General features: G+C 45.2%; 11 non-coding genes across 11 annotated transcripts; all 11 read left to right on the top strand.

The window, feature by feature from the left end:
- Window positions 1–788: 788 nt before the first annotated feature.
- LOC141226799 (U2 spliceosomal RNA) lies at window positions 789–979 on the top strand. The gene has a single exon (XR_012293922.1). It is a non-coding gene; the product is annotated as a U2 spliceosomal RNA (small nuclear RNA).
- A 1,122-nt stretch (window positions 980–2,101) lies between these two features.
- On the top strand, window positions 2,102–2,292 carry LOC141225972 (U2 spliceosomal RNA). The gene has a single exon (XR_012293203.1). It is a non-coding gene; the product is annotated as a U2 spliceosomal RNA (small nuclear RNA).
- A 1,119-nt stretch (window positions 2,293–3,411) lies between these two features.
- Window positions 3,412–3,602, top strand: LOC141226798 (U2 spliceosomal RNA). Its single transcript, XR_012293921.1, has one exon. It is a non-coding gene; the product is annotated as a U2 spliceosomal RNA (small nuclear RNA).
- A 1,122-nt stretch (window positions 3,603–4,724) lies between these two features.
- LOC141226796 (U2 spliceosomal RNA) lies at window positions 4,725–4,915 on the top strand. Its single transcript, XR_012293919.1, has one exon. It is a non-coding gene; the product is annotated as a U2 spliceosomal RNA (small nuclear RNA).
- A 1,122-nt stretch (window positions 4,916–6,037) lies between these two features.
- On the top strand, window positions 6,038–6,228 carry LOC141226795 (U2 spliceosomal RNA). Its single transcript, XR_012293918.1, has one exon. It is a non-coding gene; the product is annotated as a U2 spliceosomal RNA (small nuclear RNA).
- A 1,124-nt stretch (window positions 6,229–7,352) lies between these two features.
- Window positions 7,353–7,543, top strand: LOC141226794 (U2 spliceosomal RNA). The gene has a single exon (XR_012293917.1). It is a non-coding gene; the product is annotated as a U2 spliceosomal RNA (small nuclear RNA).
- A 1,119-nt stretch (window positions 7,544–8,662) lies between these two features.
- LOC141226792 (U2 spliceosomal RNA) lies at window positions 8,663–8,853 on the top strand. Its single transcript, XR_012293916.1, has one exon. It is a non-coding gene; the product is annotated as a U2 spliceosomal RNA (small nuclear RNA).
- Window positions 8,854–9,975: 1,122 nt separating this feature from the next.
- On the top strand, window positions 9,976–10,166 carry LOC141226791 (U2 spliceosomal RNA). The gene has a single exon (XR_012293915.1). It is a non-coding gene; the product is annotated as a U2 spliceosomal RNA (small nuclear RNA).
- A 1,122-nt stretch (window positions 10,167–11,288) lies between these two features.
- On the top strand, window positions 11,289–11,479 carry LOC141226789 (U2 spliceosomal RNA). The gene has a single exon (XR_012293913.1). It is a non-coding gene; the product is annotated as a U2 spliceosomal RNA (small nuclear RNA).
- Window positions 11,480–12,604: 1,125 nt separating this feature from the next.
- Window positions 12,605–12,795, top strand: LOC141226788 (U2 spliceosomal RNA). Its single transcript, XR_012293912.1, has one exon. It is a non-coding gene; the product is annotated as a U2 spliceosomal RNA (small nuclear RNA).
- Window positions 12,796–13,914: 1,119 nt separating this feature from the next.
- Window positions 13,915–14,105, top strand: LOC141226787 (U2 spliceosomal RNA). The gene has a single exon (XR_012293911.1). It is a non-coding gene; the product is annotated as a U2 spliceosomal RNA (small nuclear RNA).
- Window positions 14,106–14,403: the final 298 nt, after the last annotated feature.

Below are 14,403 nucleotides of genomic sequence, written 5' to 3'. Positions count from 1 at the left end.
TTGACCTTTCAGTATATTGTTGCACACACACCATCTATTTAGCAAATGCCCTTGTTATCAACAGCAGCCTTTTAAACTCACCTGAGCTAACAGGTATGTGAGCTGGTTACTCTGCTGCGCTTAAAATTTCTTTTTTGGTTTGCTACAATGCCTTTTCTGAAACGTTGTCTCCCTCTGCTGGAACACTGACTTCTTTCATTTAATGCCTGCAGACTATAAAAGAGAAACCAACCCAAAAAGTTTGGTTGATTAGTCTGTGGCATTCTTTTAAACTGTTGCTTATGGCGGTCTCTGTGAGCTTCTCAGTGACATTCAGCCATCCAGGTATCCCGCCTGCAGTAGACGGAATGTGGCAATGGAACGCTGGCTGCGCGTGTCATAATAGGCTCTGAGCCTTTATATACCTGCGCACAGCAGCAGCCACCTTCAGTCTGCTGCTGGACAGCCAGCAGCAGCAGCAGGAGAGGTAATTAATCAGCAACCCTCCTGCTAAGGGTAGACAGCTGCTCGTTCCACCCCCACCCCCCCGCCTTAATTGGTTCTCCTCCCTTCCAACGGTGTTGAGGCGGGTGGGAACAGCCGGGGGTTGAGGGTACTGTGCTAAAAGAGGTGGAGTTATGCAGATCTAAAACGTGTGGATTGCAGCAGCAGCAAGCCGAAAAGTGCAGGCATGTGAGGGATCTAGAGGTTGACAGCATGTCTTCTTAACGGGAGTCCAGGTGGCCATCTCCACAAATGGACTTTTCAGAATCCTTGGGTGGCACCGTAGTCGGAAACCAATTCTGGTTATCGCTTCTCGGCCTTTTGGCTAAGATCAAGTGTAGTATCTGTTCTTATCAGTTTAATATCTGATACGTCCCCTATCTGGGGACCATATATTAAATGGATTTTTAGAACAGGGAGATGGAAAAAGAGCTTGCTCTGTCCACTCCACGCATTGACCTGGTATTGCAGTATCTCCAGGACCGGTGCACCCCTTCTTTAATGCAGTTTCTAAAATCAGAAAGAATTGAATTCAATGCTTTTTGTTCATTTTGCTTGTTTGTCGGATTTTGGGATGGACTCTTTGGCTTTGCTTTTCTTCTCCTCATTGGATTTTTCATGTTAAAAGTTGCAGAAGCCAGATGACAAGCTCATTTTGGTTCAACTTCAGCAACTGTGCATTGCATTGCCATGTAATGTAATGTAATGCAATGCTATCTATCTAGCTCTCCCTCTATACTTCCTTTTGGATAAACAGACATATTAGGCAAGCATTTTGGAGCTTTCACCTAAATAACTACAGGTGGTGAGATAAGCTGCACAATATAATTGACCTTTCAGTATATTGTTGCACACACACCATCTATTTAGCAAATGCCCTTGTTATCAACAGCAGCCTTTTAAACTCACCTGAGCTAACAGGTATGTGAGCTGGTTACTCTGCTGCGCTTAAAATTTCTTTTTTGGTTTGCTACAATGCCTTTTCTGAAACGTTGTCTCCCTCTGCTGGAACACTGACTCCTTTCATTTAATGCCTGCAGACTATAAAAGAGAAACCAACCCAAAAAGTTTGGTTGATTAGTCTGTGGCATTCTTTTAAACTGTTGCTTATGGCGGTCTCTGTGAGCTTCTCAGTGACATTCAGCCATCCAGGTATCCCGCCTGCAGTAGACGGAATGTGGCAATGGAACGCTGGCTGCGCGTGTCATAATAGGCTCTGAGCCTTTATATACCTGCGCACAGCAGCAGCCACCTTCAGTCTGCTGCTGGACAGCCAGCAGCAGCAGCAGCAGGAGAGGTAATTAATCAGCAACCCTCCTGCTAAGGGTAGACAGCTGCTCGTTCCACCCCCCCCCCCCGCCTTAATTGGTTCTCCTCCCTTCCAACGGTGTTGAGGCGGGTGGGAACAGCCGGGGGTTGAGGGTACTGTGCTAAAAGAGGTGGAGTTATGCAGATCTAAAACGCGTGGATTGCAGCAGCAGCAAGCCGAAAAGTGCAGGCATGTGAGGGATCTAGAGGTTGACAGCATGTCTTCTTAACGGGAGTCCAGGTGGCCATCTCCACAAATGGACTTTTCAGAATCCTTGGGTGGCACCGTAGTCGGAAACCAATTCTGGTTATCGCTTCTCGGCCTTTTGGCTAAGATCAAGTGTAGTATCTGTTCTTATCAGTTTAATATCTGATACGTCCCCTATCTGGGGACCAAATATTAAATGGATTTTTAGAACAGGGAGATGGAAAAAGAGCTTGCTCTGTCCACTCCACGCATTGACCTGGTATTGCAGTATCTCCAGGACCGGTGCACCCCTTCTTTAATGCAGTTTCTAAAATCAGAAAGAATTGAATTCAATGCTTTTTGTTCATTTTGCTTGTTTGTCGGATTTTGGGATGGACTCTTTGGCTTTGCTTTTCTTCTCCTCATTGGATTTTTCATGTTAAAAGTTGCAGAAGCCAGATGACAAGCTCATTTTGGTTCAACTTCAGCAACTGTGCATTGCATTGCCATGTAATGTAATGTAATGCAATGCTATCTATCTAGCTCTCCCTCTATACTTCCTTTTGGATAAACAGACATATTAGGCAAGCATTTTGGAGCTTTCACCTAAATAACTACAGGTGGTGAGATAAGCTGCACAATATAATTGACCTTTCAGTATATTGTTGCACACACACCATCTATTTAGCAAATGCCCTTGTTATCAACAGCAGCCTTTTAAACTCACCTGAGCTAACAGGTATGTGAGCTGGTTACTCTGCTGCGCTTAAAATTTCTTTTTTGGTTTGCTACAATGCCTTTTCTGAAACGTTGTCTCCCTCTGCTGGAACACTGACTTCTTTCATTTAATGCCTGCAGACTATAAAAGAGAAACCAACCCAAAAAGTTTGGTTGATTAGTCTGTGGCATTCTTTTAAACTGTTGCTTATGGCGGTCTCTGTGAGCTTCTCAGTGACATTCAGCCATCCAGGTATCCCGCCTGCAGTAGACGGAATGTGGCAATGGAACGCTGGCTGCGCGTGTCATAATAGGCTCTGAGCCTTTATATACCTGCGCACAGCAGCAGCCACCTTCAGTCTGCTGCTGGACAGCCAGCAGCAGCAGCAGCAGGAGAGGTAATTAATCAGCAACCCTCCTGCTAAGGGTAGACAGCTGCTCGTTCCACCCCCCCCCGCCTTAATTGGTTCTCCTCCCTTCCAACGGTGTTGAGGCGGGTGGGAACAGCCGGGGGTTGAGGGTACTGTGCTAAAAGAGGTGGAGTTATGCAGATCTAAAACGCGTGGATTGCAGCAGCAGCAAGCCGAAAAGTGCAGGCATGTGAGGGATCTAGAGGTTGACAGCATGTCTTCTTAACGGGAGTCCAGGTGGCCATCTCCACAAATGGACTTTTCAGAATCCTTGGGTGGCACCGTAGTCGGAAACCAATTCTGGTTATCGCTTCTCGGCCTTTTGGCTAAGATCAAGTGTAGTATCTGTTCTTATCAGTTTAATATCTGATACGTCCCCTATCTGGGGACCATATATTAAATGGATTTTTAGAACAGGGAGATGGAAAAAGAGCTTGCTCTGTCCACTCCACGCATTGACCTGGTATTGCAGTATCTCCAGGACCGGTGCACCCCTTCTTTAATGCAGTTTCTAAAATCAGAAAGAATTGAATTCAATGCTTTTTGTTCATTTTGCTTGTTTGTCGGATTTTGGGATGGACTCTTTGGCTTTGCTTTTCTTCTCCTCATTGGATTTTTCATGTTAAAAGTTGCAGAAGCCAGATGACAAGCTCATTTTGGTTCAACTTCAGCAACTGTGCATTGCATTGCCATGTAATGTAATGTAATGCAATGCTATCTATCTAGCTCTCCCTCTATACTTCCTTTTGGATAAACAGACATATTAGGCAAGCATTTTGGAGCTTTCACCTAAATAACTACAGGTGGTGAGATAAGCTGCACAATATAATTGACCTTTCAGTATATTGTTGCACACACACCATCTATTTAGCAAATGCCCTTGTTATCAACAGCAGCCTTTTAAACTCACCTGAGCTAACAGGTATGTGAGCTGGTTACTCTGCTGCGCTTAAAATTTCTTTTTTGGTTTGCTACAATGCCTTGTCTGAAACGTTGTCTCCCTCTGCTGGAACACTGACTTCTTTCATTTAATGCCTGCAGACTATAAAAGAGAAACCAACCCAAAAAGTTTGGTTGATTAGTCTGTGGCATTCTTTTAAACTGTTGCTTATGGCGGTCTCTGTGAGCTTCTCAGTGACATTCAGCCATCCAGGTATCCCGCCTGCAGTAGACGGAATGTGGCAATGGAACGCTGGCTGCGCGTGTCATAATAGGCTCTGAGCCTTTATATACCTGCGCACAGCAGCAGCCACCTTCAGTCTGCTGCTGGACAGCCAGCAGCAGCAGCAGCAGCAGGAGAGGTAATTAATCAGCAACCCTCCTGCTAAGGGTAGACAGCTGCTCGTTCCACCCCCCCCCGCCTTAATTGGTTCTCCTCCCTTCCAACGGTGTTGAGGCGGGTGGGAACAGCCGGGGGTTGAGGGTACTGTGCTAAAAGAGGTGGAGTTATGCAGATCTAAAACGCGTGGATTGCAGCAGCAGCAAGCCGAAAAGTGCAGGCATGTGAGGGATCTAGAGGTTGACAGCATGTATTCTTAACGGGAGTCCAGGTGGCCATCTCCACAAATGGACTTTTCAGAATCCTTGGGTGGCACCGTAGTCGGAAACCAATTCTGGTTATCGCTTCTCGGCCTTTTGGCTAAGATCAAGTGTAGTATCTGTTCTTATCAGTTTAATATCTGATACGTCCCCTATCTGGGGACCATATATTAAATGGATTTTTAGAACAGGGAGATGGAAAAAGAGCTTGCTCTGTCCACTCCACGCATTGACCTGGTATTGCAGTATCTCCAGGACCGGTGCACCCCTTCTTTAATGCAGTTTCTAAAATCAGAAAGAATTGAATTCAATGCTTTTTGTTCATTTTGCTTGTTTGTCGGATTTTGGGATGGACTCTTTGGCTTTGCTTTTCTTCTCCTCATTGGATTTTTCATGTTAAAAGTTGCAGAAGCCAGATGACAAGCTCATTTTGGTTCAACTTCAGCAACTGTGCATTGCATTGCCATGTAATGTAATGTAATGCAATGCTATCTATCTAGCTCTCCCTCTATACTTCCTTTTGGATAAACAGACATATTAGGCAAGCATTTTGGAGCTTTCACCTAAATAACTACAGGTGGTGAGATAAGCTGCACAATATAATTGACCTTTCAGTATATTGTTGCACACACACCATCTATTTAGCAAATGCCCTTGTTATCAACAGCAGCCTTTTAAACTCACCTGAGCTAACAGGTATGTGAGCTGGTTACTCTGCTGCGCTTAAAATTTCTTTTTTGGTTTGCTACAATGCCTTTTCTGAAACGTTGTCTCCCTCTGCTGGAACACTGACTTCTTTCATTTAATGCCTGCAGACTATAAAAGAGAAACCAACCCAAAAAGTTTGGTTGATTAGTCTGTGGCATTCTTTTAAACTGTTGCTTATGGCGGTCTCTGTGAGCTTCTCAGTGACATTCAGCCATCCAGGTATCCCGCCTGCAGTAGACGGAATGTGGCAATGGAACGCTGGCTGCGCGTGTCATAATAGGCTCTGAGCCTTTATATACCTGCGCACAGCAGCAGCCACCTTCAGTCTGCTGCTGGACAGCCAGCAGCAGCAGCAGCAGGAGAGGTAATTAATCAGCAACCCTCCTGCTAAGGGTAGACAGCTGCTCGTTCCACCCCCACCCCCCGCCTTAATTGGTTCTCCTCCCTTCCAACGGTGTTGAGGCGGGTGGGAACAGCCGGGGGTTGAGGGTACTGTGCTAAAAGAGGTGGAGTTATGCAGATCTAAAACGCGTGGATTGCAGCAGCAGCAAGCCGAAAAGTGCAGGCATGTGAGGGATCTAGAGGTTGACAGCATGTCTTCTTAACGGGAGTCCAGGTGGCCATCTCCACAAATGGACTTTTCAGAATCCTTGGGTGGCACCGTAGTCGGAAACCAATTCTGGTTATCGCTTCTCGGCCTTTTGGCTAAGATCAAGTGTAGTATCTGTTCTTATCAGTTTAATATCTGATACGTCCCCTATCTGGGGACCATATATTAAATGGATTTTTAGAACAGGGAGATGGAAAAAGAGCTTGCTCTGTCCACTCCACGCATTGACCTGGTATTGCAGTATCTCCAGGACCGGTGCACCCCTTCTTTAATGCAGTTTCTAAAATCAGAAAGAATTGAATTCAATGCTTTTTGTTCATTTTGCTTGTTTGTCGGATTTTGGGATGGACTCTTTGGCTTTGCTTTTCTTCTCCTCATTGGATTTTTCATGTTAAAAGTTGCAGAAGCCAGATGACAAGCTCATTTTGGTTCAACTTCAGCAACTGTGCATTGCATTGCCATGTAATGTAATGTAATGCAATGCTATCTATCTAGCTCTCCCTCTATACTTCCTTTTGGATAAACAGACATATTAGGCAAGCATTTTGGAGCTTTCACCTAAATAACTACAGGTGGTGAGATAAGCTGCACAATATAATTGACCTTTCAGTATATTGTTGCACACACACCATCTATTTAGCAAATGCCCTTGTTATCAACAGCAGCCTTTTAAACTCACCTGAGCTAACAGGTATGTGAGCTGGTTACTCTGCTGCGCTTAAAATTTCTTTTTTGGTTTGCTACAATGCCTTTTCTGAAACGTTGTCTCCCTCTGCTGGAACACTGACTTCTTTCATTTAATGCCTGCAGACTATAAAAGAGAAACCAACCCAAAAAGTTTGGTTGATTAGTCTGTGGCATTCTTTTAAACTGTTGCTTATGGCGGTCTCTGTGAGCTTCTCAGTGACATTCAGCCATCCAGGTATCCCGCCTGCAGTAGACGGAATGTGGCAATGGAACGCTGGCTGCGCGTGTCATAATAGGCTCTGAGCCTTTATATACCTGCGCACAGCAGCAGCCACCTTCAGTCTGCTGCTGGACAGCCAGCAGCAGCAGCAGCAGGAGAGGTAATTAATCAGCAACCCTCCTGCTAAGGGTAGATAGCTGCTCGTTCCACCCCCCCCCCCCCCGCCTTAATTGGTTCTCCTCCCTTCCAACGGTGTTGAGGCGGGTGGGAACAGCCGGGGGTTGAGGGTACTGTGCTAAAAGAGGTGGAGTTATGCAGATCTAAAACGCGTGGATTGCAGCAGCAGCAAGCCGAAAAGTGCAGGCATGTGAGGGATCTAGAGGTTGACAGCATGTCTTCTTAACGGGAGTCCAGGTGGCCATCTCCACAAATGGACTTTTCAGAATCCTTGGGTGGCACCGTAGTCGGAAACCAATTCTGGTTATCGCTTCTCGGCCTTTTGGCTAAGATCAAGTGTAGTATCTGTTCTTATCAGTTTAATATCTGATACGTCCCCTATCTGGGGACCATATATTAAATGGATTTTTAGAACAGGGAGATGGAAAAAGAGCTTGCTCTGTCCACTCCACGCATTGACCTGGTATTGCAGTATCTCCAGGACCGGTGCACCCCTTCTTTAATGCAGTTTCTAAAATCAGAAAGAATTGAATTCAATGCTTTTTGTTCATTTTGCTTGTTTGTCGGATTTTGGGATGGACTCTTTGGCTTTGCTTTTCTTCTCCTCATTGGATTTTTCATGTTAAAAGTTGCAGAAGCCAGATGACAAGCTCATTTTGGTTCAACTTCAGCAACTGTGCATTGCATTGCCATGTAATGTAATGTAATGCAATGCTATCTATCTAGCTCTCCCTCTATACTTCCTTTTGGATAAACAGACATATTAGGCAAGCATTTTGGAGCTTTCACCTAAATAACTACAGGTGGTGAGATAAGCTGCACAATATAATTGACCTTTCAGTATATTGTTGCACACACACCATCTATTTAGCAAATGCCCTTGTTATCAACAGCAGCCTTTTAAACTCACCTGAGCTAACAGGTATGTGAGCTGGTTACTCTGCTGCGCTTAAAATTTCTTTTTTGGTTTGCTACAATGCCTTTTCTGAAACGTTGTCTCCCTCTGCTGGAACACTGACTTCTTTCATTTAATGCCTGCAGACTATAAAAGAGAAACCAACCCAAAAAGTTTGGTTGATTAGTCTGTGGCATTCTTTTAAACTGTTGCTTATGGCGGTCTCTGTGAGCTTCTCAGTGACATTCAGCCATCCAGGTATCCCGCCTGCAGTAGACGGAATGTGGCAATGGAACGCTGGCTGCGCGTGTCATAATAGGCTCTGAGCCTTTATATACCTGCGCACAGCAGCAGCCACCTTCAGTCTGCTGCTGGACAGCCAGCAGCAGCAGCAGCAGGAGAGGTAATTAATCAGCAACCCTCCTGCTAAGGGTAGACAGCTGCTCGTTCCACCCCCCCCCGCCTTAATTGGTTCTCCTCCCTTCCAACGGTGTTGAGGCGGGTGGGAACAGCCGGGGGTTGAGGGTACTGTGCTAAAAGAGGTGGAGTTATGCAGATCTAAAACGCGTGGATTGCAGCAGCAGCAAGCCGAAAAGTGCAGGCATGTGAGGGATCTAGAGGTTGACAGCATGTCTTCTTAACGGGAGTCCAGGTGGCCATCTCCACAAATGGACTTTTCAGAATCCTTGGGTGGCACCGTAGTCGGAAACCAATTCTGGTTATCGCTTCTCGGCCTTTTGGCTAAGATCAAGTGTAGTATCTGTTCTTATCAGTTTAATATCTGATACGTCCCCTATCTGGGGACCATATATTAAATGGATTTTTAGAACAGGGAGATGGAAAAAGAGCTTGCTCTGTCCACTCCACGCATTGACCTGGTATTGCAGTATCTCCAGGACCGGTGCACCCCTTCTTTAATGCAGTTTCTAAAATCAGAAAGAATTGAATTCAATGCTTTTTGTTCATTTTGCTTGTTTGTCGGATTTTGGGATGGACTCTTTGGCTTTGCTTTTCTTCTCCTCATTGGATTTTTCATGTTAAAAGTTGCAGAAGCCAGATGACAAGCTCATTTTGGTTCAACTTCAGCAACTGTGCATTGCATTGCCATGTAATGTAATGTAATGCAATGCTATCTATCTAGCTCTCCCTCTATACTTCCTTTTGGATAAACAGACATATTAGGCAAGCATTTTGGAGCTTTCACCTAAATAACTACAGGTGGTGAGATAAGCTGCACAATATAATTGACCTTTCAGTATATTGTTGCACACACACCATCTATTTAGCAAATGCCCTTGTTATCAACAGCAGCCTTTTAAACTCACCTGAGCTAACAGGTATGTGAGCTGGTTACTCTGCTGCGCTTAAAATTTCTTTTTTGGTTTGCTACAATGCCTTTTCTGAAACGTTGTCTCCCTCTGCTGGAACACTGACTTCTTTCATTTAATGCCTGCAGACTATAAAAGAGAAACCAACCCAAAAAGTTTGGTTGATTAGTCTGTGGCATTCTTTTAAACTGTTGCTTATGGCGGTCTCTGTGAGCTTCTCAGTGACATTCAGCCATCCAGGTATCCCGCCTGCAGTAGACGGAATGTGGCAATGGAACGCTGGCTGCGCGTGTCATAATAGGCTCTGAGCCTTTATATACCTGCGCACAGCAGCAGCCACCTTCAGTCTGCTGCTGGACAGCCAGCAGCAGCAGCAGCAGCAGGAGAGGTAATTAATCAGCAACCCTCCTGCTAAGGGTAGACAGCTGCTCGTTCCACCCCCCCCCGCCTTAATTCGTTCTCCTCCCTTCCAACGGTGTTGAGGCGGGTGGGAACAGCCGGGGGTTGAGGGTACTGTGCTAAAAGAGGTGGAGTTATGCAGATCTAAAACGCGTGGATTGCAGCAGCAGCAAGCCGAAAAGTGCAGGCATGTGAGGGATCTAGAGGTTGACAGCATGTATTCTTAACGGGAGTCCAGGTGGCCATCTCCACAAATGGACTTTTCAGAATCCTTGGGTGGCACCGTAGTCGGAAACCAATTCTGGTTATCGCTTCTCGGCCTTTTGGCTAAGATCAAGTGTAGTATCTGTTCTTATCAGTTTAATATCTGATACGTCCCCTATCTGGGGACCATATATTAAATGGATTTTTAGAACAGGGAGATGGAAAAAGAGCTTGCTCTGTCCACTCCACGCATTGACCTGGTATTGCAGTATCTCCAGGACCGGTGCACCCCTTCTTTAATGCAGTTTCTAAAATCAGAAAGAATTGAATTCAATGCTTTTTGTTCATTTTGCTTGTTTGTCGGATTTTGGGATGGACTCTTTGGCTTTGCTTTTCTTCTCCTCATTGGATTTTTCATGTTAAAAGTTGCAGAAGCCAGATGACAAGCTCATTTTGGTTCAACTTCAGCAACTGTGCATTGCATTGCCATGTAATGTAATGTAATGCAATGCTATCTATCTAGCTCTCCCTCTATACTTCCTTTTGGATAAACAGACATATTAGGCAAGCATTTTGGAGCTTTCACCTAAATAACTACAGGTGGTGAGATAAGCTGCACAATATAATTGACCTTTCAGTATATTGTTGCACACACACCATCTATTTAGCAAATGCCCTTGTTATCAACAGCAGCCTTTTAAACTCACCTGAGCTAACAGGTATGTGAGCTGGTTACTCTGCTGCGCTTAAAATTTCTTTTTTGGTTTGCTACAATGCCTTTTCTGAAACGTTGTCTCCCTCTGCTGGAACACTGACTTCTTTCATTTAATGCCTGCAGACTATAAAAGAGAAACCAACCCAAAAAGTTTGGTTGATTAGTCTGTGGCATTCTTTTAAACTGTTGCTTATGGCGGTCTCTGTGAGCTTCTCAGTGACATTCAGCCATCCAGGTATCCCGCCTGCAGTAGACGGAATGTGGCAATGGAACGCTGGCTGCGCGTGTCATAATAGGCTCTGAGCCTTTATATACCTGCGCACAGCAGCAGCCACCTTCAGTCTGCTGCTGGACAGCCAGCAGCAGCAGCAGCAGGAGAGGTAATTAATCAGCAACCCTCCTGCTAAGGGTAGACAGCTGCTCGTTCCACCCCCACCCCCCGCCTTAATTGGTTCTCCTCCCTTCCAACGGTGTTGAGGCGGGTGGGAACAGCCGGGGGTTGAGGGTACTGTGCTAAAAGAGGTGGAGTTATGCAGATCTAAAACGCGTGGATTGCAGCAGCAGCAAGCCGAAAAGTGCAGGCATGTGAGGGATCTAGAGGTTGACAGCATGTCTTCTTAACGGGAGTCCAGGTGGCCATCTCCACAAATGGACTTTTCAGAATCCTTGGGTGGCACCGTAGTCGGAAACCAATTCTGGTTATCGCTTCTCGGCCTTTTGGCTAAGATCAAGTGTAGTATCTGTTCTTATCAGTTTAATATCTGATACGTCCCCTATCTGGGGACCATATATTAAATGGATTTTTAGAACAGGGAGATGGAAAAAGAGCTTGCTCTGTCCACTCCACGCATTGACCTGGTATTGCAGTATCTCCAGGACCGGTGCACCCCTTCTTTAATGCAGTTTCTAAAATCAGAAAGAATTGAATTCAATGCTTTTTGTTCATTTTGCTTGTTTGTCGGATTTTGGGATGGACTCTTTGGCTTTGCTTTTCTTCTCCTCATTGGATTTTTCATGTTAAAAGTTGCAGAAGCCAGATGACAAGCTCATTTTGGTTCAACTTCAGCAACTGTGCATTGCATTGCCATGTAATGTAATGTAATGCAATGCTATCTATCTAGCTCTCCCTCTATACTTCCTTTTGGATAAACAGACATATTAGGCAAGCATTTTGGAGCTTTCACCTAAATAACTACAGGTGGTGAGATAAGCTGCACAATATAATTGACCTTTCAGTATATTGTTGCACACACACCATCTATTTAGCAAATGCCCTTGTTATCAACAGCAGCCTTTTAAACTCACCTGAGCTAACAGGTATGTGCGCTGGTTACTCTGCTGCGCTTAAAATTTCTTTTTTGGTTTGCTACAATGCCTTTTCTGAAACGTTGTCTCCCTCTGCTGGAACACTGACTTCTTTCATTTAATGCCTGCAGACTATAAAAGAGAAACCAACCCAAAAAGTTTGGTTGATTAGTCTGTGGCATTCTTTTAAACTGTTGCTTATGGCGGTCTCTGTGAGCTTCTCAGTGACATTCAGCCATCCAGGTATCCCGCCTGCAGTAGACGGAATGTGGCAATGGAACGCTGGCTGCGCGTGTCATAATAGGCTCTGAGCCTTTATATACCTGCGCACAGCAGCAGCCACCTTCAGTCTGCTGCTGGACAGCCAGCAGCAGCAGCAGCAGGAGAGGTAATTAATCAGCAACCCTCCTGCTAAGGGTAGATAGCTGCTCGTTCCACCCCCCCCCCCCCCCGCCTTAATTGGTTCTCCTCCCTTCCAACGGTGTTGAGGCGGGTGGGAACAGCCGGGGGTTGAGGGTACTGTGCTAAAAGAGGTGGAGTTATGCAGATCTAAAACGCGTGGATTGCAGCAGCAGCAAGCCGAAAAGTGCAGGCATGTGAGGGATCTAGAGGTTGACAGCATGTCTTCTTAACGGGAGTCCAGGTGGCCATCTCCACAAATGGACTTTTCAGAATCCTTGGGTGGCACCGTAGTCGGAAACCAATTCTGGTTATCGCTTCTCGGCCTTTTGGCTAAGATCAAGTGTAGTATCTGTTCTTATCAGTTTAATATCTGATACGTCCCCTATCTGGGGACCATATATTAAATGGATTTTTAGAACAGGGAGATGGAAAAAGAGCTTGCTCTGTCCACTCCACGCATTGACCTGGTATTGCAGTATCTCCAGGACCGGTGCACCCCTTCTTTAATGCAGTTTCTAAAATCAGAAAGAATTGAATTCAATGCTTTTTGTTCATTTTGCTTGTTTGTCGGATTTTGGGATGGACTCTTTGGCTTTGCTTTTCTTCTCCTCATTGGATTTTTCATGTTAAAAGTTGCAGAAGCCAGATGACAAGCTCATTTTGGTTCAACTTCAGCAACTGTGCATTGCATTGCCATGTAATGTAATGTAATGCAATGCTATCTATCTAGCTCTCCCTCTATACTTCCTTTTGGATAAACAGACATATTAGGCAAGCATTTTGGAGCTTTCACCTAAATAACTACAGGTGGTGAGATAAGCTGCACAATATAATTGACCTTTCAGTATATTGTTGCACACACACCATCTATTTAGCAAATGCCCTTGTTATCAACAGCAGCCTTTTAAACTCACCTGAGCTAACAGGTATGTGAGCTGGTTACTCTGCTGCGCTTAAAATTTCTTTTTTGGTTTGCTACAATGCCTTTTCTGAAACGTTGTCTCCCTCTGCTGGAACACTGACTTCTTTCATTTAATGCCTGCAGACTATAAAAGAGAAACCAACCCAAAAAGTTTGGTTGATTAGTCTGTGGCATTCTTTTAAACTGTTGCTTATGGCGGTCTCTGTGAGCTTCTCAGTGACATTCAGCCATCCAGGTATCCCGCCTGCAGTAGACGGAATGTGGCAATGGAACGCTGGCTGCGCGTGTCATAATAGGCTCTGAGCCTTTATATACCTGCGCACAGCAGCAGCCACCTTCAGTCTGCTGCTGGACAGCCAGCAGCAGCAGCAGCAGGAGAGGTAATTAATCAGCAACCCTCCTGCTAAGGGTAGACAGCTGCTCGTTCCACCCCCCCCCGCCTTAATTGGTTCTCCTCCCTTCCAACGGTGTTGAGGCGGGTGGGAACAGCCGGGGGTTGAGGGTACTGTGCTAAAAGAGGTGGAGTTATGCAGATCTAAAACGCGTGGATTGCAGCAGCAGCAAGCCGAAAAGTGCAGGCATGTGAGGGATCTAGAGGTTGACAGCATGTCTTCTTAACGGGAGTCCAGGTGGCCATCTCCACAAATGGACTTTTCAGAATCCTTGGGTGGCACCGTAGTCGGAAACCAATTCTGGTTATCGCTTCTCGGCCTTTTGGCTAAGATCAAGTGTAGTATCTGTTCTTATCAGTTTAATATCTGATACGTCCCCTATCTGGGGACCATATATTAAATGGATTTTTAGAACAGGGAGATGGAAAAAGAGCTTGCTCTGTCCACTCCACGCATTGACCTGGTATTGCAGTATCTCCAGGACCGGTGCACCCCTTCTTTAATGCAGTTTCTAAAATCAGAAAGAATTGAATTCAATGCTTTTTGTTCATTTTGCTTGTTTGTCGGATTTTGGGATGGACTCTTTGGCTTTGCTTTTCTTCTCCTCATTGGATTTTTCATGTTAAAAGTTGCAGAAGCCAGATGACAAGCTCATTTTGGTTCAACTTCAGCAACTGTGCATTGCATTGCCATGTAATGTAATGTAATGCAATGCTATCTATCTAGCTCTCCCTCTATACTTCCTTTTGGATAAACAGACATATTAGGCAAGCATTTTGGAGCTTTCACCTAAAT

This window comes from Phyllobates terribilis, unplaced genomic scaffold (genome assembly GCF_046119375.1).
Source record: "Phyllobates terribilis strain yellow unplaced genomic scaffold, ASM4611937v1 Scaffold_414__1_contigs__length_1644244, whole genome shotgun sequence".
NCBI classification, from domain to species: domain Eukaryota; kingdom Metazoa; phylum Chordata; class Amphibia; order Anura; family Dendrobatidae; genus Phyllobates; species Phyllobates terribilis.
The sequence above is the reverse complement of the archived record's forward strand: the minus strand, read 5'-3'. Positions and strand labels throughout refer to the sequence as shown.